Source organism: Heterocephalus glaber, unplaced genomic scaffold (assembly GCF_053883595.1).
Source record: "Heterocephalus glaber isolate CG9 unplaced genomic scaffold, H.glaber_assembly_v1.0 deba00000331, whole genome shotgun sequence".
NCBI classification, from domain to species: domain Eukaryota; kingdom Metazoa; phylum Chordata; class Mammalia; order Rodentia; family Bathyergidae; genus Heterocephalus; species Heterocephalus glaber.
Window position 1 is genome coordinate 21,744,248 of NW_028258142.1, and position 24,764 is coordinate 21,769,011.

Sequence of the window (24,764 nt, forward strand, 5' to 3'; positions counted from 1 at the left end):
ATCACTCTGATTCCAAAAGAATACAATGACTTAACTACAAAAGAAAAATATAGTCCAATCTCCTTAATGAACATAGATGCAAAAATCCTCCACAAGATACTGGCAAATAGAATGCACCAAATCATCAAAAGGATCATACATCATCATCATACATCATGATTATCCCTGGGTTTTATCGTTCAGATGCAAGAACCATTCAACATGTGCAAATCAATAAATGTAATACACCACATAAACAATACCATGAACAAAAATCACGGTATTTTATTGGTAGATGCAGAAAAATCTTTTGACAAAATCTAACACCCATTCATGATAAGAAAAATTCTGAAGAAAACAGATATAGCAGGACATTAACTCATTCTGATAAAAGCCATTTATGATAAATAAATGGTAACTTCAAATTAAATGGGGAGAATTTGGAAGGTCTTCCTTTAAAATCAGGGACAAGAAAAAATGTCCACTATCACCACTTCTGTTTAATATAGTACTCAAAACTTTAGTAAAAATAATCAGGTAAGAGAAAGAAATAAAAGGGATATGTATAGGAAAGGAAGAAATCAAATCATCACTATTTTCAGATGACATGATCCATTATATTGAAGACAGAAAAAACTCCACCAAAAGACTTCTAGAACTAATAACCAAATTCAGCAATGTAGCAGGTTACAAAATGAACACAAAAAATCAATATCAGTTCTATATGGCAACAATGAACTCACTTAGCAACTAGGAAAACAATACCTTTCACAATATCACAAAAAAACTTAAATGCTTAGGAATTAACCTAACCAAGGAAGTGAAAGAACTCTACAATGAAAATGACATAAATCCCAAAAAGGAAATTGAACAAGGCATCAGAAAATGAAAAGATATCCCCTATTCCTGCACAGGCAGAATCAATATTTTCATAACTGGCCATACTCCCAAAATTGATAAGGTTATGTAATACAATCTCAGCCAAAATATCAATAGCCTTCCTCCCAGAACTAGAAAAAACAATCACAAAACTCATATTAAACTAGAGGAGACTCACTATATCAAAAACAATCCTGATTAATAAGAGCAAAACAAGAGGCATCACAATCCCAAATTTCAAAACTATAAGGAGAAAAACAGGATGGTACTGATGTAAAAATGGACATGGAACACAATTGAGGGCACACAAACAATGCCAGATACATTCAACCATTTGATCTTTGACAAACGGGTCAAAAACATAGCTTGAAAGAAAGAGCTTCTTCGGCAATTGGTGCTGGAAAAATTGGCTATCTACAAGCAAAAGACTGAAGCGAGACCCTATCTCTCACCATGCACTAAACTAAAATCAAAATGGATCAAAGATCTAAATATTAAAACAAAAACAAACTGGAGGAATACAAGGTAGTAAAACTTTTGAAGTCATAGGTATAGGCAAGGACTCTCTGAACAAAACCCAAACTGTACAAGAAATAACATCAAGAATCAACAAATGGGGTCATATCAAGTTAAAAAGCTTCTGCACAGCAAAGGAAACAACTAAGAGTGAAGAGACAACCTACAGAATAAGAAAAGAATTGTCAGTTACACCTCAGACAGAAAATTAAAATTTATAATATATAAAGAACTAAGAAAAATTAGACTACCTAAAACAGACCCAATCAAAAATGAAGAACTAACATGAATAAACACTTTGCAGAAGAAACACAAATGTTGCATAAATACATGAAAAATGTTCAATGTCACTGGCATTAGAGAAATGCAAATTTAAACATCATTGAGATTTCATCTTACTCCAGTAAGAATGGAAAATATTATAAAAACAAATAATAATAAATTCTAGCAAAGCTGCAGAGGAAAATGTATCTGGCTACATTGTTGGTGGGAATGTAAACTAATACAACCATCATGGAAATCAGTATGGAGACTCTGAAAAGCTAAAACTAGAAATTCCATTCAACCCAGCTATTCCCCTTCTACATATTTCCCCAAAAGAATTAAAAACATATTATAGTGATACATGCATACCAATATTAAAAGCAGCACAATTCATTACAGATGAATCTTGGAACCAGTCTATTAACAGACCAATGCATAAAAAAGTGATATTTTTGCACAACAAAATACTATTCTACTATAAAAGATGAAAAGAAAGAAGTTAAATTATCATTATTTGAGAATGACATGATACTCTACATAGAAGAACCCCAAAACTCTGGCAAAAGACTACTAGATTTAATAACCAAATTCAGTAGCGTAGCTGTATATAGAGTCATCATTCAAAAATAGCACTCCTGTATACAAACAAATTCACTGAGAGAGAAATTAGGGAAACAACAACTTTCTTAATAGCATCAGGAAAAATGAAATACTGAAGTATAAACCAAAGTCAATCTAACAAAGGAAGTAAAAGATCTTTTCATTGAAAACTATGGTATTCTGAAAAACATTGAAAAGGATATCAGAGAATAGAAAGATATCCCTTCTTCTTGAGTAGGCTGAATCAATATAGTGAAAATGCCCATATTTCCAAAACTGTTATACAGATTTAATCCAATACCGATCAAAATACCAATAGTACACCTCACAGAACTAGAGAAAACAATCTTAAAATTCATATGGAACAAGAAGAGACCTAGAATAGCAAAAGTAATTCTGGGCAACAAAACCAAGGCAGAGGGCATCACAATCCCTGACTAGAAATTACACTACAAAGCTACTTTAATAAAAACAGCATGGTATTGACTGGCAAGAAAAAAAAATCAGATCCAAGGGTCAGTGGTACAGAATAGAAGATGCAGAAACAACTCCAAACAAACTCCACTTTATCTTTGACAAAGGGGCCAAATATCATCACTGGAAAAAAAGCCTCTTTAATAATGGTGCTGGGAAAACTGGCTTTCCACATGCTGAAAATGAAATCTAGACCCAGGGCTGGGGATGCAGCTCAGTGGTACTGCATCTGCCTAGCAAACACAAGATCCTAAGTTCAATCCCTTGTAGAAAAAAGAAAGAGAGAAAGAAAGAAAGAAAGAAAGAAAGAAAGAAAGAAAGAAAGAAAGAAAGAAAGAAAGAAAAGAAAAGACAGACAGACTAGATCCATTATCTCTCACCATCCATCAAACTAAAATTGAAATTGATCAAAGATCTAAATATTAAAAGAGAAACACTAAATCTTCTGGAAGATAGAATAGGTAGAACTCTCAAAGACATGGGTGTAGGCAAAGACTTTATGAACAAAACCCCATTGCACAGGAAATATTACAAAGAATCAATAACTGGGATTTCATCATAATAAAAAACTGTTGCATAGCAAAAGAAACCAACAGAATGAAGAGACAATTCACAGAATGGGCAGAATTTTTTACTAGCTATTCCTCAGAAAAAGGACTAATATCTAGAATATATAAAGAACTAAAATAATTCAGAACCCCCAAATTTAAAGATCCAATCCAAAACTGGGCATCTGAAATGAATAGACACTTCTCAGATAAAGAAGTACAAATAGCAAATAAATATATGAAAAAATGTTAAACATCACTGATAATTCAAGAAATGCAAATTAAAACAACACTGAGACTCCATCTCACTCCAGAAAGAATGGCTCTCATCAAGAAATAAACGAACAACAAATTCTGGTGAGGCTGTGGGGAAAAGGAACACTTCTCCACTGTTAGTGGGAGTGTAAATTGGTACAACCAATATAAAAATCTGTATTAAGATTCCTCAAAAACTAAAACTATAGATCCCATTTGACCCAGGTATTCCTCTTCTCGGTATCATCCCAAAAGATATAGAAACATCATAGCACAGCAATATACTCACACCCATGGTTATAGCACCTCAATTTGTAAAGCTAAATTTTGGAAACAGCCCAAATGCCCATCAGTGTGTGAATGGATAAAGAAGATGGGGCTTTTATATACAATGGAGTACTACTCTGCCATAACAAAGGATAAACTTGAGACATTTTTTAGTAAATGGATGCACCTTGAGACTACACTTTTACATGAAATAAATCAGACACACATTTTTTAATATTGCATTGTTTCTCTTATGTGAGAATCTGAAAGGGTAAATAAGGACCAAAATGGATGACAGATATAAGGAAGTAGGAAGAAAATGTCCAAATGGGAAGAGAAGCAAGGGAAGAGGATGAGGAAGGGAAGGAAAGGAAAGGGAAAACAGAGAATAAGAGAGAAAAAATGGAAATAAGGCTTTTGTAAATAAGTAGAAGAAGAGGAGTTGAAGGGAGGGGAGGGGAGGGGAATGAGGAAATGAAGAATCAGGATATGCTATGTACAGGTACAAATTCCCTATGATGAATGTGATATGTATGGTAGCAATAAAATTAATTAAAAATAAAGAAGATGAATTTGAAACATTTGTAGGAAAATGGATGCAAATTGATACCATATTAAGTAAAATAAATCAGACACAATTGTAAATATCATATGGTTCATTTCATATGAGCAAACTAAAGTACAAATAAAGAGCAAAATAAAGAAAAGATGGTATTTAAATATAATGGAGTACTACTCTCCCATAAAGAAGATAAATTTGATTCATTTGTAGGGAAATGTATGTGCTTTGAGACCAGAAGGTTAAGTAAAATAAAACAGACATATGAGAAACCCAAATTATAAATAAATTAAAGGACAAACTAAGGATGGATAATGTGAAACGGAGATGGAATTTTTCCAGAAAGGAAGAGGACCGAGAGATAGAGAGAGGTAGGAGAAAGGAAAAGTGGGGAAGTGGATAAAAAAGATGTGTTTTGTACCAACTCTCCAGAATGAGGCAGGAAGTGGGACCACTGAGCTAAATCCCCAGCCCTCTCCAGAATGAATGTAAACATTATGTTCTGCAAACATACACCAATGAAAAAAATTTAATATTAATGAATGGTACTTGAACAATAAGAAATATCCCAGAGGCACTAGCCCCAACATTTGAACAAAATTCTAAAAATGAAAGCATTAAATCCTAACAAATCAAGTGCCAATGGCACAACTAATTTCATCTATAGAGAAGTTCTAAAATCTTGTCTATATTTTGTAATGCCATAGCTTCACAGCTTGTCAGAGCTTGAGGCAAATTATGTAGATAGATTCAATGCCTTCATTTCACAAATTTATATACCTCTTAGATTCTACTCACACTACCAATTATTTCAGACTTCTCATTTAAGATCATATAATGCATTTAGAAGGTTGGCTTTGTCTTAAAATCATTGATTTCTAATATATCAAATTCATTTCATTCTATATCAATTTTCAATGTAAAGGTAAGTTTTTAAGTTATTAAAGAATCTATTTAATGAATAATATAAATACAGATGTAGACATGGATACAGATATAAGCATAAATATTCTAGGTAAAAAATTTCTGCAAGCTCCATTGAGGATGTCCAAACCATGATATGTCCAGGTCTAACCTACAGAGAAGCTTTTCTTCCATTTTTCAACTGCTTCTTATATTACTCACACAAGAATATGTTGAAATCCTCATCATAATATCCATGACATTCTTCACAGAACTAGAGAAAACAATCCTAAAATGTATATGAAACCACAAAAGACTCGAAATAACAAGAGAAATCTTAAACAAAGTAAAGGCATTATAATGTCTGATTTCAAGACATACCACAGAGCCAGAGTAACAAAAATACTATGGCACTGGCTTCAAAACAGATACATTGAACAATGGAACAAAATAGAGATTCCAAAACCCAGTAATTAACAAATGTGCCCAAAACATACATCAGCAAAAGGACAACCCTTCAACAAATGTTTCTAGGAAAATTGGATATCCTCATGAGGAAGACTGTAACTTAACCCAGTACAAAAATCAAGTCAAAGGCCTAAATCAGTCACGGCAAACCTTTCAGAGACCAAGGGCTCAAACTGCAACCCAAAACCCCTCATTTATCACAAAGTCCTAATGCTGCAAGTAAACTTCAGCTACTGGGGTGATGCTATGGTGACTTGACTCGTGCACCGACAGAGAGGGCTCTGCATGCCCACTCCAGCATGCATGCCATAGGTTCCTAAGTGAAAAAACTGAAATTTCTAGAAGAAACCACAGGAGGAACACTTCAAGACACTGGTAAAGGTCATGATTTTCTAAACAGCACCCCTAAATTAGGAAACAAAAGTAAAAATTTAAAAATGAGGTTAATATCAAACTAAAAAGCTCCAGCACAGCAAAAGGAACAAACAGAGTGAAGAGAAAACCTACAGAATAGAAGAAAATATTTCTCATCTATTCATCTGACAGAGAGAATATACAAGGAATTAAAAACCCTTAACAACAAAAAGCAAGTAATCCAATTTATTTTATTGTTGTTGTTTATCCTCAATCCTTTTTTTTTTTTTTTTTTTTTGCTTAGCATCTTCTATTGGTACATTTTAGCTATACAATACATTTACATTTATCATTGGGTGCTTGTACCTGTACATGATGTATCTTGGTTCTTATTTTTTCCACATTACCTGTGTGCCTTTCATCCCCTCCACCCTTCCCTATTTATGCACACTTTGATTCTATTTTTTTCTTATCTCACAATGTTTCTAATCCTTTTTTTCCTTTCCCTACCCCCTCCCACTTCCCCTACCACTTTTGACCTTTTCTTCCTATTTCAAATTATCAACTGTTTTAATCATTTTAATCCTTATTTACACTTTCAGTTTCTCACACGAGTGAAACTATTCACTATTTAAACCTGAGTGTCCTATATATTTCACTTAAGAGTATGGCCAGAAAAAAAAAAAGAGTATGGCCTCAATATTCATCCATTTAGCGATAAATGACTAGTTTCTCCTTCTTCATGGCTGAATAGTGCTGAATAGTGATCCATTTTATATATTAAAAAACCCACATCTTCTTTATCTGGTTTCCATTTAGTGGGCACGTGGGCTGTTTCCAAGCTTTAGCTATTACAAACTGTGCCACTATAAACATGGGTGCACATATGTCACTGTGGTATGATTCTTTTAATTCTTTGGGAAAATACCCAGTAGGGGAATAGCTGGGTCAAATGGAACTCTAGTTCTAGTTCTTAGAGGTATCTCCATACTGATTTCCACAGTGGTTGCACCAGTCTGCACTTCCACCAACAACAGAAAAGGGTTCCTTTCTCCTCACACCCCGGCCAGGATTTGTAATTGGTTGATTTATTCATAGCCGCCATTCTTTCTGGGGTGAGGTAGAATCTCAGTGTTGTTTTCATTCTCATCTCCCAAATGACCAGTGATGTTGAACATTTTTTCATATGTTTATTTGCTGCTTTTACTTCTTTGTCTGAGAAATGTCTGTTCATTTCAGAAGACCATTTTGCTCTTTGAATTAGGGTGGTCTGATTTTTTCAGTTCTTTACATATTCTAGATGCTAGTCCTTTGTCTGAGGTACAGCTGCTAAAAATTTTTCCCACATTTTAGGTTGTCTGTTAGCTCTGTTGGTGGTTTCTCTTGCAGTGCAGAAGCTTTTTAATAAGATGAGATCCCAGTTGTTGAATCTTTGTGCTAGTTTCTATGCTACTGAGGTTTTGTTCATAAAGACTTTTCCTATGCACAAGGCCTTCAAGAGTTCTACCTAACTTATCTTCCACCAAGGTTAGTGTTTCTGTTTTAATATTTAGATCTTTATAGTCTCTTTAAGAAATGGTGCTGGAGAAATTGGGTTTCAACTTGCCAAAGACTAAAACTAGACCTATATCTCTCACCATGCACTAATCTAAAATTGAAATGGATTAAAGATCTAAATATAAAAACAGAAACACTGAACCGGCTGGAACAGAGATTAGGTAGAACTCTTTAAGACATTGGGGTAGGAAAAGACTTTATGAACAAAACCTCAGTTGCCCATGAACTAGCACAAACAATCAACAAGTAGGATCTCTTTTTACTAAAAAGCTTCTGCACAGCAAGATAAACCACCAGCAGTGTGAAGAGACAGCCCACAATGTGGGAAAAAATTTTCACCAATGGTCCCTCAGACAAAGGTCTACTATCATGAATTTATAAAGAACTTTAAAAAATCAGGCCTCTCAAATTTAAAGACCCAATCTGAAAATGGGCATCTGAAATGAACAGACAAAGAAGTAGAAATAGCAAATAAACATGAAAAAAAGTTCAACATCATTGGTCATTTGAGAGATGCAAATGAAAACAATGCTGAGATTACACCTCACTCCAGAAAGAATGGCTGCTATCATGAAATCAACCAACAACAAATGCTGGCGGGGTGTGGGGAAAGAGGAACACTGCTCCACTGCTGGTGGGAGTGTAGACTGGTGCAACCACTGTGGAAATCAATATGGAGATACCTCAAAAACTAGAACTGAAACTCCCATTTAACCCAGCCATTGCCCTGCTGGGTATCTTCCCCAAAGAATTAAAAGACTCATACCACAGTGATATATGTGCACCCATGTTCATAGCAGCACAGTTTATAATAGCTAAAACTTGGAAACAGCCCAAATGCCCATCAAGGGAGACTGGATCAAGAAAATGTGTTTTTTTTTTATAAAATGGAGTACTACTCAGTACTTACTCATCAAAAATGAGAAATTAGAGACATTTATTGCTAAATGGATGCACATTGGGGTGATACTCTTAAGTGAAATAAACAGGACACACATGTGTAAATACCAAGTAGTTTCTCTAAAGTGAGAAACTAAAAGTGTACATAAGGACTAAAAGGTATAATATCCCTGCCGCACCTAGCCCAGAGGAAGGGGCTTCTGGGCCACCATACAGCCCGCCACTACTGGCCCAGAGGAAGGGGCTCCCTGGCCACAATCTGTCCCACCACTCCCAGCACAGATGAAAGGGCTTTTAGGCCACCATCCATCCTGCCACACCCAGCCCAGAGGAAGGGGGTTCTGAGCCACTGCCCACTTTTCCCAGCTCAGAGGAGTTGAGCCACACTGGCGCCAACAGCAACACCCCACCCCCCTACTCTCCAGGTCAAAATGAGAAGACATTTAAATAAGTCTCAAAACCAGACTTCCAGATCACCTACAGCAATCCTAAAGGGAAATGAGACGTAACACTCTGATGCTCAAACACCTGGACCCACTGAACTGGCAACACAAGAGGATCTGGAAAAAATAAAATCAGAAATTCTCAGATAACAGCAGAGATTGTGATCCCAGGGCAAGACATAATTAATAAACCTACAGAGAAGTTGAGGAACATGATAGAATCCCATCATAGGAAACAAATGGAATCCATAAAACAGGTACAAATAGATTTCCAGGAGATGAAAACTCCACTGAATGTCTACAGAGCAGAATGAGCCAATATGAGAACAAAATTTCAGATATAGAAGATAAGATTGCAATTAGTGACCAGGAAAAGTAAAACTGCTTCAAAATTGTAAGGGAACATGAGGACTCAATCCAGCAGCTGCTAGACAATGCAAAGAATAAAATAAGACTAATTGGAGTCAATGAAGAAACAGGAGAGAGTGCAGATTACATAAAAAAAACTCTTCACGAAAGTAATGGCAGAAAATTTCCCAAGCAGGGGAAAAGAATTTGATATACAGATAAGTGAGGCATATAGGACTCCAAATAGTCTTGATCAAAAAAATCTATACATAGACATATAATTGTTAAGATTCCAGAAACACAACAGAAGAACAAAGTTCTACAAGCAGTTAGAGAAAAGAAACAAATCACATACAAAGGAAAATCTATCAGAATCATAGCAGACTTCTCAACACAAACCATCAAGGCAAGAACAGCTTGGAGTGACATATTCCAAGCCCTAAAAGAAAACAGCCTCCAACCCAGATTGATGGAGCCTGCAAAACTGTCTTTCAAAATTGATGGAGAAATAAGATACTTTCATGACAAAGAGCACCTTAGGAAATTCATGAATACCAAACCAGCACTCCAAACAATTTTATACAATATCCTAGGAACAGATATTGTGAATCACAATGACAGAAGCAAAGCAGAATGAAACCATCTGTCTCAACAAGAAATTAAATGTAAAGGAGGAGAACCCAACAAAAAGAAAAAGTCATGACATTGATAAATCAATATGTATCAGTTATAACCATCAATGTTAATGGTCTCAGTTCACCAATCAAAAGAAATAGACTGGCAGAATGGGTCAAGAAACAAAATTCAACAATATGCTGCATACAAGAAACACACTTAATTCAAAATGAAACACATAGACTAAAAGTTAAAGGGTCAAAAACAATACTCTGATGGGAACCCGAAAAAAAGCAAGAGTAGCTATCCTCTTGGCAGATCAAGTAGATTTCAAACCAACACTGATTAAGAGAGACGAAGAAGGACATTACATCCTTGTAAAGGGAAGAATCCAAGAGGAAGAGATCACAATCATAAATATCTATGCACAAAACACTACTGCACCCAACTATATAAAACAAATACGAATGAACATGAAAAGACATGTATGTACTAATACAATTGTAGTGGGGGACCTCAACACTCCACTGTCACAAATAGATAAATCAACTAGACAAAAAATAAGTAATAAAATACTAGAACTCAATCAAACTCTTGAACAAATGAACTTAACAGATGTTTACAGAGTCTTCCACCCCACAAAATCAGAATACACATTCTTCTCAGCTGCACATGGGTCATTCTTCAAAATAGACCACATGCTCACACATAGAACATGTTTAAGTAAGTGCAAAGGAATTGAAGTTATCCCCTGTATATTATCAGACCATAGTGCGATGAAATTGGAGATCCATAGCAAAAGAAACTCAAAAAATTTCATAAACACGTGGAAATTGTACAACACACGTCTGAATAACCAATGGGTCACAGAGGAAATTAAAGAAGAAATCAGACAGTTCCTTCAATTAAATGACAATGACAATACAGTATATCAGAATCTATGGGACACAATGAAAGCAATGTTACGAGGGAAATTCATAGCACTGAATACATATATTAGGAAAACAGAACAAGCCCAATTAAACAACCTGTTGCTGAATCTCAAGCTCCTAGAAAAAGAAGAGCAGGACAACCCCAAAGCTCATACAAGGGAGGAAATGATAAAGATCAGAGGAGAAATCAAAGCAATGGAGACTAAGAGAATGATACAAAAAATCAATGAAGCCAAGAGTTGGTTCTTCAAAAGAATCAACAAGATTGACAAACTCTTAGCCAACCTTATCAGAAAAAGGAAAGAAAAGGCCCAAATCCATGCAATTAAGAATGAAAAGGGTGAAAATACAACAGACCCAGCAGAAAGCCAGAGGATCATCAATACCTACTTCCAGAACTTATACACTAATAAGATGGACAACACAGAAGAAATGGACAGATTCCTAGATACATATGAATTACCAAAGTTGAATGAAGAAGACCTAAAAATTTTAAACAACCCAATATCAACCAATGAAATTGAAAACAAAATAAAAAAACATATCAGCTAAGAAAAGCCCAGGCCCTGATGGCTTCACTGATGAATTCTACAAAACATTTAGAGAGGAACTACTGCCACTACTGTTTGAACTCTTTTTTTTTTATCAAAATCTATGAGACACAATGAAAGTAGTCTTGTGAGGGAAATTCATAGCAGTGAATACTCATATTAGGAAAACAAAGCAAGCCCAATTACACATGATGCTGAATCTCAAGCTTCTAGAAAAAGAAGAGCAGGATGAAACGAAAGCTCATAAGAGGGAGGAAATTATAAAGATAAGAGCACAAATCAATGAAATGGAGTATAAGACAATGATACACAAAATCAATGACGCAAAGAGTTGGTTCTTCAAAAGAATAAACAAAATTGACAATTCCTTAGCCAACCTTATCAGAAAAAGGAAAGAAAAGGCCCAAGTCCATGCAATTCGGAATGAAAAGGAAGAAATTACCATGGACCTAGCAAAAATCCGGAGGATCATCAATACCGACTTCAAGAACTTACTCCAATAAGGTGGAAAACACAGAAGAAATGGACAGATTCCTAGATACATATCCATTTGCAAAGTTGAATGAAGAAGACCTAAAAATTCTAAACAACCCCATATCAATTAATGAAATTGAAAATGTAATTAACAACTTACCAACTAAGAAAAGCCTGGAACTGATGTCTTCACTGCTGAATTTTACAAGACATTTAGAGAGGAACTACTGCCATTATTGTTTAAACTCTTCAATGAAATTGAAAGGGAAGCAATACTCCCAAATTCATTCCTGGAAGCAAGGATTACCTTGATCCCAAAAGCAGGGAAAGACTCAACCAAAAAAGAGAACTATCAGCCAATCTCCTTAATGAATATAGATGCAAAAATCCTTAATAAGATACTGGCAAACAGAATGCAGATCATCAAGAGGATCATACACACTGGCCAAGTGGGATTCATCCCAGGAATGCAGGGGTAGTTCAACATTCACAAATCAATAAATGTAATACACTATATCAATAGAGCCAGGAACAAAAATCATATGATCATCTCAATAGACACAAAAAAAGCATTTGACAAAATGCAACACGCATTTATGATAAAAACCCTACAAAAAATTGGAATAGTTGGTCTCTACCTCAAACTGATAAAAGCCATCTATGAAAAACCAACAACCAATAATCACACTAAATGGCCAAAAACTGAAATCCTTCACACTAAAATCAGGAACAAGACAAGCATATCCACTAACACCACTCCTGTTCAATATAGTTTTGGAAACGTTAGCCATGGCAATTACACAGGAGGAAGAAATGAAAGGAATAAAGATAGGAAATGAAGAAGTCAAATTGTCATTATTTGCAGGTAACATGATACTCTATTTAGAGGACCCCAAAAACTCCACCTAAAGTCTTCTAGACTTATTAACCAAATTCAGAAAAGTAGCTGGTTACAAGGTCAACACAAAAAAATCAATAGCTTTCCTCTACATGAAAGACAGACTCACTGAGAGAGAAACAGGGCAAATAATTCCTTTCACAATAGCACCCAAAAAACTGAAATACCTAGGAATCAAGCTAATGAAAGAAATCAAAGACCTCTTCTCTGAAAACTATGGCACTCTGAAAAGAGAAATTCAAGATGATATTAGAAAATGGACAGACATCCCCTGCTCCTGGGTAGGAAGGATTAATATAGTAAAAATGGCTATACTTCCAAAACTGCTATATAGATTTAATGCAACTCCAATTGAGATCCCAGCAACATACTTCATGGACCTTGAGAAAACAATAAAAAAATTCATTTAGAACAAGAAGAGATGCAGAATAGCAAAAGCAAGTTGAGGTAACAGAGACATGGCAGGGGGTATCACAATCCCAAACTTGCAACTCTACTACAAAGCTACTGTGATAAAAACAGCATGGTACTGGCAAAGAAACAGACTTGAGGACCAGTGGAACAGATTAGAAGATGCAGAAACAACACCTGACACACTCAGCCATCTCATCTTTGACAAAGAAGCCAAACACCCTCACTGGAGGAAGGATAGCCTCTTTAACAAATGGTGCTGGAGAAATTGGGTTTCAACTTGCCAAAGATTAAAACTAGACCTATATCTCTCACCATGCACTAAACTCAAATCAAAATGGATTAAAGATCTAAATAATAAAATAGAAATGCTGAAATGGCTGGAACAGAGGTTAGGTAGAACCCTTGAAGACATCGGTGTAGGAAAAGATTTTATGAACAAAACCTCAGTTGCCTGTGAACCAGGACAAACAATCAACAAGTGGGATCTCTTCCTATTAAAAAGCTTCTGCACAGCAAGAGAAAGCACCAGCAGTGTGAAGAGACAACCCACAATGAGGGAAAAAATCTTCACCTGCTCTTCCTCAGACAAAGGTCTACTATCTCGAATCTATAAAGAACTTAAAAAGATCAGACCTCCCAAATTTAAAGACCCATTCCGAAAATAGGCATCTGAAATGAACAGACATTTCTCAGACAAAGAAGTAGAAATAGTAAATAAATATATTAAAAAATGCTCGACATCACTCATCATTCATGAGATGCAAATGAAAACATTGCTGAGACTGCACCTCACTCCTGAAAGAATGGCTGCTATCATGAAATCACCCAATAAGAATTGCTGGTGAGGCTGTGGGGAAAGAGGAATGCTGCTCAAATGCTGTTGGAAGTGTCGACTGGTTCAACCACTGTGGAAATCAGTATGGAGATACCTCAAAGAACTAGGACTGAAAGTCCCATTTGACCCTGCTATTCCTCTGCTGGGTATCTTCCCCAAAGAATTAAAAGAACCATACCACAGTGATATATGTGCACCCATGTTCATAGCAGCACAATTTGTAATAGCTAAAACTTGGAAACAGCCCAAATGCCCATCAACTGGAGACTGGATCAAGAAAATGTGGTTTTTTTTAAAGATGGAGTACTACTCAGCCATAAAAAATGAGAAATTAGAGACATTTATAGCTAAATGGATGCACATTGAGGTGATACTCTTAAGTGAAATAAATAGGACACACGTGTATAAATACCAAATAGTTTCTCTCATGTGAGAAACTGAAAGTGTAAATAAGGACTAAAATGTATAATAGGTAATGTGAAATAGGAAGAAAAGGGGCAAAGGGAATGAAGTTGGAGGGATAGGGGAAAGGATAGAAGGGAATGGGATTAATATGAGAAAATTAAAAAATGGAAACAAAGTTTTTGTAAATAGGGAAGGATAGAATTGTTGAGGGGAGGGCAGGGGAAGGGGTAAAAATAAGAACCAAAGAGGGTACGTAAAGATGCATATCTCCAATGATGAATGTCATTATACTGTACACCAAAAAAGTACCAATAAAAGGATATACAAAAAAAAATTTAGATCTTTAATCCACTTCAGTCTAAGTTTAGTGCATGGTGATAGATACGGGTCTAGTTTCAATCTTTGGCAGGTTGAAATCCAGTTTGTTCCAACACCATTTATTAAATAGGCTATCTTTCCTCCAATGAGGGTCATTGGCTCCTTTGTCAAAGATGAGATGGCTGAGTATGTCTGGAGTTGTTTCTGCATCTTGTAATATGTTCCACTGATCCTTGGGTCTGTTTCTTTGTCACTACCATGCTGTTTTTATCACAGTAGCTGTGTAGCATACTTTCAAGTTTGGGATTGTGATACCCCAAGCCGTCTCCATTGCCTAGAATTGCTTTTGCTATTCTAGGTCTCTTCTGTTTCCAAATGAATTTTTGGATTGTTTTCTCCAGGTCCGTGAAGTATGCTGCTGGAGTTTCAAACAGCATTGCATTGCATCTATATAGTAGTTTTAGAAGTTTAGCAATTTTCACTATATTGGTTCTTCCTACCCAGGAGAAAGGGATGTCTTTGCATTTTCTTGTAACCTCTTTGATCTCTTTTTTCAGAGTGCTGTAGTTTTCTGTGTAGAGGTCTTCTGCTTCCTTTGTTAGCTTGATTCCTAGATATTTCATTTTTTTGGATGCTATTGTAAATGGAATTGTTTCCCTAATTTCTCTCTCAGTGAGTCTGTTATTTGTGTACAAGAAGGCTATTGTTTTTTGAGTGTTGACCTTGTATCCAGCTACTCTACTGAATCTGTCAATTAAGTCTAGAAGTCTTTTGGAGGAGTTTTTTGGGTCTTCTATGTAAAGTTTCATATCACCAGCAAATAATGACAGTTTAAATTCTTCCTTTCGTGTTTTTATTCCTTTTATTTGTTTCTCTTTTCTAATTGCTGTGGCTGATGTTTGCAGAACTATATTGAACAGGAGTAGTGATAGTAGGCATCCTTATCTTGTTCCTGATTTTAGCGTGAAGGTTTTCAGTTTTTGACCATTTAGTATGATGTTGGCTGTTGGGTTTTCATAGATAGTCTTAATCAGGTTGAGATAAAGACCTTCTTTTCCAATTTTGTGTAGCGTTTTTATCATGAATGTGTGTTGGATTTTGTCAAAAGCCTTTTTTATCACAGTAGCTTTGTAGTATAGTTGCAGGTTGGGGATTGTGATATCTCCTGCCATGTCTCTGTTACCTAGAATTGCTTTTGCTATTCTGGGTCTCTTCTTGTTACAAATGAATTTTTACATTGTTTTCTCGAAGTCTATGAAGTATGCTGCTGGGATCGCAATTGGAATTGCATTAAATCTATATAGCAGTTTTGGAAGTATGGCCATTTTCACTATATTAATCCTTCCTACCCAGGATCAGGGGATGTCTGTCCATTTTCTAATATCATCTTCAATCTCTCTTTTCAGAATGCCATAATTTTCAGAGAAGAGGTCTTTCATTTCTTTCATTAGCTTGATTCCTAGGTATTTCAGGTTTTTGGATGCTATTGTGAAAGGAATTATTTGCCCTATTTTACTCTCAGTGAGTCTGTCGTTGGAGTAGAGGAATGCTATTGATTTTTGTGTGTTAACCTTGTAACCAGCTACTTGACTGAATTTGGTGATTAAGTCTAGAAGACTTTTGGTGGAGTTCTTGGGGTCTTCTATATAGAGTATCATGTCATCTGCAAATAATGACAATTTGACTTCTTCATTTCCTATCTTTATTCCTTTTATTTCTTTCTCTTGTCTAATTGCTGTGGCTAATGTTTCCAGAGCTATATTGAACAAGAGTGGTGACAGTGGACATCCTTGTCTTGTTCCTGATTTTAGTGTGAAGGATTTCAGGTTTTGACCATTTAGTATGATATTGGCTGTTGGTTTTTCATAGATGGCTTCTATCAGTTTGAGGTAGAGACCATCTATTCCAATATTTTGTAGGGTTTTTATCATAAATGTATGTTGGATTTTGTCAAATACTTTTTCTGCATCTATGGAGATGATCATATGGTTTTTGTCCTTGGCTCTATTGATATAGTGTATTACATTGATTGATTTTCATATATTGAACCATCCCTGCATCCCTGGGATGAATCACACTTGATCAGAGTGTATGATCTTCTTGATGATCTTCTGCTTTCTGTTTGCCAGTATCTTATTAAGGATTTTTGCATCTATGTTCATTAGTGAGATTGGCCTATAGTTCTCTTTTTCAGTTGGGTCTTTCTCTGCTTTGAGGATCAAGGTGATGCTTGCTTCCAGGAATGAATTTGGGAGTATTGCTTCCCTTTCAATTTCATTGAAGAGTTTAAACAGTAGTGGCAGCAGTTCCTCTCTGAATGTCTTGTAGAATTCAGCAGTGAAGCCATCATGGCCCAGGCTTTTCTTAGTTGATAAGTTTTTAATGACATTTTCAATTTCATTGGTTGATATTGGGTTGTTCAGAATTTTTAGGTCTTCTTCGTTCAACTTTGTTAATTCATATGTATCTAGGAATCTGTCCATTTCTTCTGTGTTGTCCATCTTATTGGCATATAGGTTCTGGAAGTAGGTATTGATGATCATCTGGATTTCTGCTGGGTCTGTTGTAGTTTCACCCTTTTCATTCCTAATTGCATGGATTTGGGCCTTTTCTTTCCTTTTTCTGACAAGGTTGACTAAAGGTTTATCAATTTTCTTGATTCTTTCGAAGAACCAACTCTTGGCTTCATTGATTTTTTGTATCGTTTTCTTAGTCTCCATTGCATTGATTTCTCCTCTGATCTTTATCATTTCCTCCCTTGTATGAGCTTTGGGGTTGTCCTGCTCTTCTTTTTCTAGAAGCTTGAGGTTCAGCATCAGGTTGTTTAATTGGGCTCGTTCTGTTTTCCTAATATGCGTATTCACTGCTATGAATTTCCCTTGTAAGACTGCTTTCATTGTGTCCCATAGATTCTGATATGTTGTATTGTCATTGTCATTTAATTGAAGGAACTGATTTCTTCTTTAATTTCCTCTGTGACCCACTGGTTATTCAGAAGTGTGTTGTACAATTTCCATGTGTTTATGAAATTTTTTGAGTTTCTTTTGCTATGGATCTCCAATTTCATCACACTATGGTCTGATAATATACAGGGGATAACTTCAATTCCTTTGCACTTACTTAAACATGTTCTATGTGTGAGTATGTGGTTGATTTTGGAGAATGACCCATGTGCAGCTGAGAAGAATGTGTATTCTGATTTTGTGGGGTGGAAGACTCTATAAACATCTGTTAAGTTCATTTGTTCAAGAGTTTCATGGAGTTCTAGTATTTCATTACTTATTTTTAGTCTAGTTGATCTATCTATTTGTGACAGTGGGGTGTTGAGGTCCCCCACTACAATTGTATTAGTGCATATATGACTTTTCATGTTTGTTAGTATTTGTTTTATATAGTTGGGCACACTAGAGTTTGGGGCATAGATATTTATGATTGTGATCTCTTCCTCTTGGATTCTTCCCTTTACAAGGATGTAATGTCCTTCTTTGTCTCTCTTAATCAGTGTTGGTTTGAAATCTACTTGATCTGCCAAGAGGATAGCTACTCCTGCTTTTTTTCAGGTTCCTGTCACATGGAGCATTGTTTTCCACCCTTTAACTTTCAGTCTATGAGTTTCCTTTTGAGTGAAGTGTGTTTCTTGTATGCAGCATATTGTTGGATTTTGCTTCTTGACCCATTCTGCCAGTCTATTTCTTTTGATTGGTGAATTGAGACCATTAATGTTGATGGTTATAACTGAAATGTATTGACTTATCATTGCCATGACTTTTTCTTTTTGTTGGGTTCTCCCCCTTTACATTTAATTTGTTGTCATGCCAGATGGGTTCATTTTGCTTTGCTTCCTGGGGTTCTGATCCTCAATGTCTGTTCCTAGGATATTGTGCAAAATTCATTGGAGTGCTGGTTTGGTATTCACCAAGTTCCTAAGGTGCTCTTTGTCATGAAAGTATCTTATTTCTCCATCCATTTTGAAAGATAGTTTTGCAGGCTCCATCAACCTGGGTTGGAGGCTGTTTTCTTTTAGGGCTTGGAATATGTCACTCCAAGCTCTTCTTGCCTTGATGGTTTGTGTTGAGAAGTCTGCTGTGATTCTGATGGGCTTTCCTTTGTATGTGATTTGTTTCTTTTCTCTGACTGCTTGGAGAACTTTGTTCTTCTGTTGTGTTTCTGGAATCTTAACAATTATATGCCTATGTGTAGATTTTTTTTGATCAAGGCTATTTGGAGTCCTATATGCCTCACTTATCTGTATGTCAAGCTCTTTTCCCCTGCTTGGGAAGCTTTCTGCCATTATTTCTCTGAAGAGGTTTTTTTTATGTCATCTCCACTCTCTTCTGTTTCTTCATTGAGCCCAATCAGTCTTATGTTATTCTTTTTTGCATCATCTAGCAGCTGCTGGATTGATTTCTCATGTTCCCTTAGAATTTTGAAGCAATTTTTCTTTTCCTGGTCACTAATTGCAATCTTATCTTCTATATCTGACATTCTGTCCTCACATTGGCTCATTCTGCTGTGTAGACTTTCAATGGAGTTTTTCATGTCCTGGAAATCTATTTGCATCTGTTTTATGGATTCCATTTGTTTCTTATGTTGGGATTCCATCATGTTCCTGAGCTCCTCTCTAGATTTATTAATCATGTCTTGCACTAGGGGCACAATTTCTCCTGTTATCTCAGAAATTATTTCTGATTTCATTTTTTCCAGATCCCCTTTTGTTGCCAGTTCAGTGGGTCCAGGTGGTTGAGTATCAGAGTGTTCCATCTCACTTCCCTTTGGGGTTGCTGTAGGTGTTCTGGAAGTCTGGTTTTGAGACTTATTTACATGTTTTCTCATTTTGACTGGGGTGGGGGGCTGTTAGCACCTGCAAGGATTACCTCCTCTGAGCTGGTTGAGGTGGGACAGGGGCCGGGGGCAGCGGTAGGGATGGTAACCCAAAAGCCCTTTCCTGTGGGCTGGGAGCCGCGGGAGGGATGGTGACCAGGAAGCCCCTTCCTCTGGTCTGGGAGCAGTGGGATGGTGACTCAGAAGCCCCTACCTCTGGGCCGGGAACAGTGGGACTCAGTACCTTGGTCTGGTGGTCTGGTGTCCTCTGTGTCTTTGTATTGTGGAATCAGGTGGCTGCCTGTCTGCAGCAGGGTGATTCAGTGTCTTCTGCACGACTCAGGACCTCGGTAGGGCATGCACAGACCTGCCTGTTCTGCATACTTTCAATGGAGTATTTAATCTCCTGGATATCTGTTTCATGGATTCCATTTCTTTCTTATGCTGGGCAATCATGGTTTCTATTTGTTTCTTATGCTGGGCATTCATGGCTTTGAGCATGTTTTTGAGCTCATCGATTTTTTTATGTTTCTGTTCTAGAGCCTCTAATCATGTCTTTCGCTCTGCTCACCATCTCTGTAGTTATCTGGGAGATTATTTCTGCTTTGAATTTTTCTAGAGCCTCATTCATCTGTTTTGTTACTTCCTGTGCTATCAGTTCAGGGTGTTGAGGTGGTTGATTATCAGACTTTTCTACCTCATTTCTCCTAGAATTTACCCTTGGTGGGGTGGAAGTCTGAGTTTGTGCCTTGCTTAAATGTCTTCTCAGTTTTGTTTTTGGTATTTTCCTTGGTTTAATTCCTGGGTTGATACTTCAAAGTTGCTTATTGTAAGTATCTTTTTTGCTTGTAGTTTGAACTCTTATGGAATGATTACTTCTCAGAGGTGTCTTCCAGATATAGCTGGTCATTAGGTTTTGAGTCTCTAAGGGCTCTGAGGCTGTCTCATTTTCATTATACCAGGAAGGACAACTGATTAGATCAATCACAACACCTTTGCCCAAGTGATACAATCAGCAACACTATAGCACAAAGTACATCTTAGAAAATGCCAATTTGTGGTAGTTATTAATCTATCACCTTTTTTTTTGTACCAGGGATCAAACTCAGGTCCTTGTGCTTGTGAGGCAGGTGGCGGAACCACTGAGCTAAATCCCTGGCCCTAATCTATCAACTTTAACAGTGTGAATTAAATCAAAATTGAGGACCAGCCCAACATATGTTTATAGTGAATAAACTCTTCAATATAGCAACTTTACCCTTTGGGATGGGGAGTTAGAAGGAGTTGGGGAGGGAGGGATAGGCAGGTAGAAGGATAGGGGAAGGTTAGCAGTGAGGCCAGAGGACACAAGTGAGAGAAGGAAAAAGAGAAGAAAAGAAAAATAAAGAAGTATGAATTAGGGCCAGAGCAGGAATACAAAAAGAGATGAAGAACAATGTGGGACAGCAAAGGAGTGAGTGAGAGGGCAAAAAAAGAGAAGAGAAAAATAAAAATTTCAAAAGAGTAGAAAAAGAAAAGAATAATAAAAATTAAAACTAGAGCAAAAAGATAATAATAATTTTGAAAATAATAAATAAAAGATAAAAATGAAGGGCCTCCTTCAGGGTATGTCTCTGCTGTCACAACAGACAACATGGTCAGTAGTGTGTAGATATAAGTCAATAAGTCTCAGCAAGCTAGTCACAGCCCCATGAAATTCAGGCAGATTTCTCAGTGCAGGTACCAAGTCGAGCTCCCTGTCATCCTGCAGGGTTGAACTCTGCAAGGCTCTTCTGCAGGTTCCAGTTGCCCTTCCCCGGAAGATAATCCAGGTTCCAATGGGAGTTGATGATCACTCCAAATTTCTAAGTACGGTGGTCTGGTGTGCCTTTATTTCAGATTCTCTTCATTTTTCCAGTGGGCTTCAGTTTTCATCAAGGAGCCTGAGAGAGGCCCTCTTTCTGTTCTTCACTTCTGCAGCTCAGAACAATGGCCTTTATGCCCCCCCTTTGCCTCTACAGTGTGGAACCAGGTAGCAGCACAGCCAGGAGGCCAGAGGTGGGGGGGCCCAGGTTGCAGGTGCCCACATGGCTAAGCAGCTCGCTGGTGTGCATGTCGAGGGGTCCTCACTGTCTCACTGTTCACAGGTGGGCGTGGTGAGCTGGATGGAACAGGTCTCCAGACTGCCAGGGACCTCTCAGCCTGAACACTTAAGCTGCTCGTGGTGGGAGTATCCAAGTAATCCAATTTAATAATGACCAAATAATCTGAAAAGACACTTTTCAAAATAAGAAATACAAATGGCTAATAAATATATAAATACTCAATATTACCCATCAGGGGAATGAAAATCCAAATTACACTGAATCCATTTCAAACCAATTAGGACAGCTATGATTTTAAAAAAAAAATAGAAAAACCTGGTGAGAATGTGGAGAAAAAGCTACTCTTATACATTCTTGGAGGGAACATAAATTAGTACAGCCATTCCAGAGGACAATTTGGACGTTTCTCAAAACAATAAAAGTAGGTCTATCATATGATCTAGGTATCACACTCACAGGTATACATCCAAAGAAAACAAAACCAGCATACCAAAGAGACATCTGAATCCTCACACGTAATGCAACATTTATAACAATGGCTAAAATAAAGAATCAATCTCAGTGCCAATCAACAGATGAATGGACAAATAAAATATGGTATTACACACACAATAGAGTATTATTCAGCTATAATGAAAAATGAAATGTCATTTGCAGAAAAATGGGTGGAACTAGGGGTATTATAATAATTGAAATAAGCCAGACACAGAAAAATAAGTACCATATGTTCTTTCTCATATGTAGAACCTAAAAGAAAAGTTGACTTGAAAATAATTATTACTAGAGGCTGGGAAGGATAGACATGGTAGGAAACGCAAAGTTGAATATGATCAACCTTTGTGTAGAGGCAGTATTGTAGCCAATGAGATTCATCGAAGGTGTAATTATTGCTAATTGAATTGATCAGTCCATGTTGTTTTCATGTATGGAAATATCACAATAAAACTCATTAATATGTCCAATTAGTACACGTTCATTTTAAAAATAGTTTTAAAATTGTAAGAAAAAATTTAAGAGAATGTGGAGAACATCATGAGAGGTGGTCCCAAACTTCACCCTGGTTTGTGAGTGATTCACAGTAGAAATGCTTCAGTTCTACATTTAAACCTGTTTACTCTTAAAACTAATCTGTATTGCAAGAAATATAAAACCTCAGAGCTCTGTGGACCAGAGCAGCATGGCTACAGGCAGATCCAGCACAGCTTGGGCACACAGGCCCAAGCCAAAGGCCTACCTGGAAAAGAGATGTACAGGCTCACAAGCAACAGTCAGTGGGTTGCCCAATACCTTTGGTAAGTACACGGATACCCTAGCCAGAATCCTGCTCAGACACCAGGGACTGGGTTGCATTGCCCCCAGCCAAAGGCCCTCCCAGACAACATCTACATAGAGGAGCAGGTCCTAGCCATATGCATGCCTAGATACCATCCCAAGTATGCACAGGTCCCAACCAGAAGCCTGCCAAGACAACAGGTCAGCTCAGGGATCCAGAAGGCAACCATTCTGAACCCAAGAATTGGTGCAATTGTGAGCAGCAGAGAAAAGATCACTCAGTTCCTTGCTGAGAATTGAAGAACACTGGGTAAACAAAAACTTGCCTCAACAAAGGCACAACAGGCTGCATCTGTTGAAATGAGAAGACACATTAGCAAGTCTCAAAACCAGACTTCCAGATCACATAAGGCAATCCCAAAGGGAAATGAGATGGAACAATCTGATACTCAACCACCTGGACTCCCTGAACTGGCAGTGAAAGAAGATCTGGAAAAAATGAAATCAGAAATAATTTCTCAGATAGCAACAGAGAAGGTGAACATACTGCAAGATATGATTAATAAATCTAGAGCAGACACACATAAAAAAACAGAGGAGCTGAGGAAGATAATGGAATCACAAAATAAGAAACAAATGGAATCCATAAAACAGATGAAAATAGATTTCCAGGAGATAATTAAAAACTCCATTGAAAGTTTATGCAGCAAATGAGCCAGTGTGAGGACAGAATTTCAGATATAGAAAATAAGATTGCAATTAGGGACCAGGAAAAGAAAAATTTCTTAACAACATTAAGAGACCATGAGAAATCAATCCAGCCGCTGCTAGATCACGCAAAGAAAAGTACTGATCCAAGTCAATGAACACACAGGAGAGAGTACAGATGACATAAAAAAAAAACTGTTCACAGAAGTGAGGGCAGAAAACTTCCCAAAGAGGGGAAAAGAACTTGACATACAGATAAGTGAGGCATATAGGACTCCAAATAGCCTTGATCAAAAAAAATCTACACATGGGTATATAATAGTTAAGATTCCAGAAAGCCAACAGAAGAATAAAATTCTACAAGCAGTTAAAGAAAAGAAAGAAGTCACATACAAAGGAAAGCCCATCAGAATCACAGCAGACTTCTCAACACAAACCCTCAAGGCAAGAAGAGCTTGAAAGAACGTATTCCAAGCCCTAGAGGAAAACAGCCTCCAACCCAGATTGATGTAGCCTGTAAAACTATCTTTCAAAATTGATGGTGAAATAAGATACTTTCATGATAAAGAGCACCTTAGGAACTTCATGAATACCAAACCAGCACTCCAAAAAGTTTTAGACAATATGCTAGGAAAAGACAATGAGGATCACAACCCTAGGAAGCCCAGCAGAATGAACCCATCAGGTGCAACAAGTAATTAAATGTAAAGGGGGAGAATCCAACAAAAAGAAAATGTCATGACAATGATAAGTCAATGTGTATCAGTTATAACTATCAATGTTAATGGTCTCAATTCACCAGTCAAAAGAAATACACTGGGGCCAGAGATTTAGCTCAGTGCTTCTGCTACCTGCCTCCCAAGCACAGGGACCCAAGTTTGATCCCTGGTATGGAAAAAAAGAAAGAAAGAAAGAAAGAAAGAAAGAAAGAAAGAAAGAAAGAAAGAAAGAAAGAAAGAAAGAAAGAAAGAAAGAGAGAGAGAGAGAGAGAGAGAGAGAGAGAGAGAGAAAGAAAGAAAGAAAGAAAGAAAGAAAGAAAGAAAGAAAGAAAGAAAGAAGGAAGGAAGGAAGGAAGGAGAGAGAGGGAGAAAGAAAAGAAGGAAGGAAGGAAAAGAAAGAGAGA

The 24,764-nt window shown here is 36.9% G+C and overlaps 1 pseudogene; it reads left to right on the forward strand.

Annotated features, from left to right (window-relative positions):
• The first annotated feature begins 22,494 nt into the window (after positions 1–22,494).
• LOC147830054 (U4 spliceosomal RNA) lies at positions 22,495–22,619 on the forward strand (annotated as a pseudogene).
• The last annotated feature ends 2,145 nt before the right edge of the window (positions 22,620–24,764 follow it).